This window comes from Hyperolius riggenbachi, chromosome 1 (genome assembly GCF_040937935.1).
Source record: "Hyperolius riggenbachi isolate aHypRig1 chromosome 1, aHypRig1.pri, whole genome shotgun sequence".
Classification (NCBI taxonomy): domain Eukaryota; kingdom Metazoa; phylum Chordata; class Amphibia; order Anura; family Hyperoliidae; genus Hyperolius; species Hyperolius riggenbachi.
This window is the reverse complement of record NC_090646.1, coordinates 611,314,905-611,319,541: the sequence shown is the minus strand read 5'-3', so window position 1 is coordinate 611,319,541 and position 4,637 is coordinate 611,314,905.

Here is a 4,637-nt window from a genome sequence, read left to right as displayed (position 1 = left end):
AGTTTGCTGCCAGTCACTGGCCTACACTACTGGATTTCTGGTTGGGCCACAAAAGCCAGGGCCTTGGGCAACAACTGCCAAAGGGAGTAGCTGGACGCGGCTGCACATAGAAGTGGGGTTTCTGCAAGTGGAAAAGGGTGACTGCAAATGAGGAACAACAATTGGAAGAGGGGAACTGCTACCCAAGGGAGATGTGCATGAGAGAGTAAAGCTGCAGTACACTTCTACAGCAATAAAGAGATAATGCAGGGATTGCAGGAGGGCCCCATCTGGGCACCTTAGGTACAGGGGCGCTAGTGCAGTCACATCCTCTGCATACGCTATTGCTATGCTAATGCATGTACCCCCAATATCTACAGACTTCTCAACTCAACTTCAGACCCCGCCCTCAGGAAAGAACAGGATGTAGGCTGAGTTGCAGGCTGCTCATGTCCTCTCCCACAGCTTCCCCTATGGCACTCCATGCTGATCTCACACTGCTAAGCCTCCCTCCATCTCCTATTTCACAAAACCGGGTTTACTCTATTATGTGTTGTAAAAAACAGAATGGGTCTCTTTAAGATCCAAAATAGCTGAATAACAAACTGCAAAGCATTAACCATTCCTGAGATTAGGAAGGGCTTCCCATAAACAAGGGCAGTCATTTAATCTGCGCAGTAAGTATTGGAGCATGAGACGTTTCATAAATCTCTTCATCTAAATGGCCCACTAACATACTTTACTTGGATATTAGCTGCCTGAAAGGCTTGCTAAACATTAACTGGGCAATACCTAATCAGGTGTTTCTATTCTCCACTGCACTTTGTACCTTTATCCTAATTTCTCGATTTCACAAGCAGCGGTTTTCTCACGTAGCCTTGTCTTTTGTAACGTGTGCTGTAGCAAGCAGCAGGAAGCAAGTGTATTGCAGGCATATGACACAAAAAAAGATCAGCATGACCATTACGTAGATACAGTGACCAGACGTCCCAGTTACCTGGGACATGTCCTAGAATTAAGGTCCCCCACCCCAGGCACACATATGTCCCAGCCAATGTCCCAGGTGCAGGGGCGTAACTAGAACTCATGAGGCCTCCCTGCAAAACTTTGGATGGGGCCCCCTCCCGCCTTTTCTTCGTGTCCAGACTCCTCCAGCATTACTACAGTGCATAGCACTTGGGGAGGGGTGGAAAGGCTGGAGGTAGAACAGGCTGTACACAAGACCCTGCTGCACACTGAATAGGGACTGTCTATAAATCTTGGTCTGCAAAACTTTGTATGATTCCTTATCAGTGGCTGAGCAGATGCAGACATTAGAACAACTGAGGAAAGAGCAGAACGTTTTTTTTCTCTCCTTGCCCTTAGTTGTCAGTCTGTCATGATGGGGCCCCCTGTGGCTTCTGGGCCCCCTGCAGCTGCATCCCTTGCAGGGTCTATTGTTACGCCCCTGGTGGGAGTCCAAATGTCCCCGGTGGGCTGGCAAATGTCCTAGCTGCCAGACTCGGTGGCAGCACACGGGTGTAAGTACAAATTATGGGGCCCTCTAGCAAAACTTTAAAGTAAGTCTAAAGTAGGGATGCTCATTCGGATTCCGCGGAAATGCAATTTCTGAAATTCCGATCGGAAATTGCATTTCTGCATCGGAATGCGGAAATCGGTAATACAAGTGCAGTAGGAGGATTTTCGCGGATTTCCGCCGGAAATCGCGGAAATTTCTGCTGACTTTAACATCGATTTTCTCAAAAGCTATAAGGTCTTTTTGAAAACTTTTTTTGCATCTTGTTTACAAGATTCAGTTTAATAAACCCTGAAAATTTGGTGTGTCTAGGTCTTATGGGGGCTTTGCTGTTAACCGCTAAAGTCGGCGGATTTTTACTGTAATGTAAAATGCAGAAAATCTGCATTATCCGATATGCGGTAATTTTAAGCCAATCAGAAGACTCAGAATGAATAAACCAATCAGACAATGGGGATTTAGGCGGAAATTTCCGCATTCTCTGATTGACTTATTCATTCTGCGTCTTCTGATTGGCTTAAAATTACAGCATATCGGATAATGCAGATTTTCTGCATTTTACATTACAGTAAAAATTTGCCGAATTTAGCGGTTAATAGCTAAGCCCCCGTAAATCCTAGAAACACCGACACAAAATTTTCAGGGTTTATTAAACAGAATATTGTGTACAAGATGCACAAAAAATGTTCAAAAAGACATAGTTTTTGAGAAAATCGATGTTAAAGTCGGGGGAAATTTTTGCGATTTCCGTCGGAAATCCACATCAGAATGCAGAAATTGGTAGCGGAAAGCGGAATCGGTAGCAGTAGCGGTAATTGGCAATGGCGGAATGCGGATTTACTGCGAAATCGGAAATTGGCATTTCCGACCATCCCTAGTCTAAAGCGAAATTTAAAAAAACAAAAAACAGATACTAGCCTAAAAGAGGGAAGGCTCTGGGCCCCATAGAGCCTTTCCGTTCTCCTCGTGGTGTCCTCGTTCCCCCGCAAGCTCCTACATTTGAATCTCCTGGAACGGCAGCCTTCAGGAAGCACTCGGGCTCCTGTACTCAGGCTTTCGGCGGTTCTGTACTGCGCATGCGCGAGAGAGGGTGCGCGTGTGTGTGCAGTAAGGAGCAGACCATCTTCAGGAGCCCGAGTGCTTCCGAAGACTGCCAAAGCCAAAAGCGTAACTAGAAATCACCGCCCCTCCCCTGCAAAAATTTGGATGCCCCCCCCCCCCCCCCCCGGGCCTGTTTAGGGCCATTTTAGGTGGCAGGAGGGGTCGCAGCATGAGGGGATAGCATGGCCACATATCAGGTGTTAGGTGGGACACTCCCCCCCCCTCACCTTGGGCTCTTCCCTTAGTTCTCCCCTCCAGCATAAATCAGTGGCAACAGGCAGCAACACATATCTCCATCGACTGCAGAGGTCTAAGTGCCTCACGCTACTTCCTGTTTAAACTGGAAGTGGCGTCAGACACTTAGAGAGCGGAACCTCCAGCACATAGAACTCATGTAGGTATGTGTTCCTGCCCGCCGCCTGCTGCCACTGATTAATGCTGGAGGGGAGTGCTGAGGGATGAGCCCGAGGTGAGGGCCATCCGATGTGTGGCCATGCTCTCCCCTCATGCTGCAACCCCTCCTGCCCCCTAAAATGGCCCTGAGCGGGCCCCACAGATCATGCCCATCTTCAGTTTTTCTCGAGTTTCATGCAGGAAGTGGGTAAGGCCCCATAAGAAATTATGAGTAAACATAAAAAAAACTTCCCCATAGAGACATTTTGATAAACAATAACAGTAACACCCAAAGAGCCGAATTTCCATAACTTATCCTGAGAGTGCCACTAATGTTATACAATTTCCAGAGCTCTTATCACAATCATAGCGGATTTAATTACAGTGAGCTTGTAGATAACGTTACATCACAGTGTAAACTGTAGCTAAAACACCTGAAAGTGTTGAAAATAAGCACCACTTGGGAACTCGCATAGTATCTGTGCAGGGGTGCTGCTTGCCCCAGGCAAACCAAGCAGATGCATGGGGCCAGGGGGCCACCTCCTCAGCAGAGGCTTCCAGAGCCACCCTGTCAGTGACTCGTACAGCCGCTGCTGCCTCCCTGTCACTCACTCACAGACCTCAGATCAGCAGTAGTGGGAACAAAGTGGAGAGTGGTGCAGTGACCGCAGAGTACACTTCAGATGTGGAAGTGAGGTCATTGCTCATTTCCTGCATTTGTAGTGTGCCACATGGTTACCGTGTCCTGCTCTCCTTTCTACGGGTGTGTAAGTATTGAGGATGGGGTGGCAGCTGGAAGGTACATACCCCCACTGACACCAATGCCTTTTATGGGTGGAGGTATCATTGGTGGCCTATACTGGTGGTGGCTATCTATACTGGGGTTCACCTCGGCTACACATACTGGGGGTGGCTACTTATATAGGGGGGGTTGCACCTTTGGCTGCCTACTTATAATAGAGTCGCTCTCCGTAGATAGAAATAAAGAGTAAACAGCCATCCACTAAGTGGATATTCAATGTTTTGTGTGTATAGGCGCCAAACAGTATAAAATATATGAAAGTTATAAAATGGGTGGTATGGTGGACCTATAGCGCCTCTGTATATACATCCTGACACTTTAAGTTTTGCTCCTTGTTGTACCTTGCCTGAGGAAGTGGACGTTAGACCCGCAAAAGTTGTTGCAGATTTTATTGGAGTAAGTATAAATATTGTATAGGTTTTTTTACGATGCATTGCTGTCGTGTCATCTGTGGGGAGGTAAGTCCACCAAACCCCCCATTTTAAACTGTTTTTATATATTTTATACTGTTTGGTGCTTCTGTATACACACAAAGCATTGAATATACACTTGGTGGATGGATGTTTACCGTTTTGTTCTTTTTGCGGAAAGCGACTTCTTAAGGTGGCCACTAATGATTCAATCTTTTTCATCCAATTTTACCAAATCTATGTAGTAGAAGGGTAAATTGGGTTAATATATTGAATGCATAATTTAGGCAGTTCCCTTATATTACATAAAAATGGTAAGATGGGATGAAAAAGATTGGATCATTAGTGGCCACCATTAGCCTTGGTAGGGACAGGATTATTCTCCCCATTGTGTACATAGTGGCTGACTAGAACGGCAACCCACCTTTGTGATTAA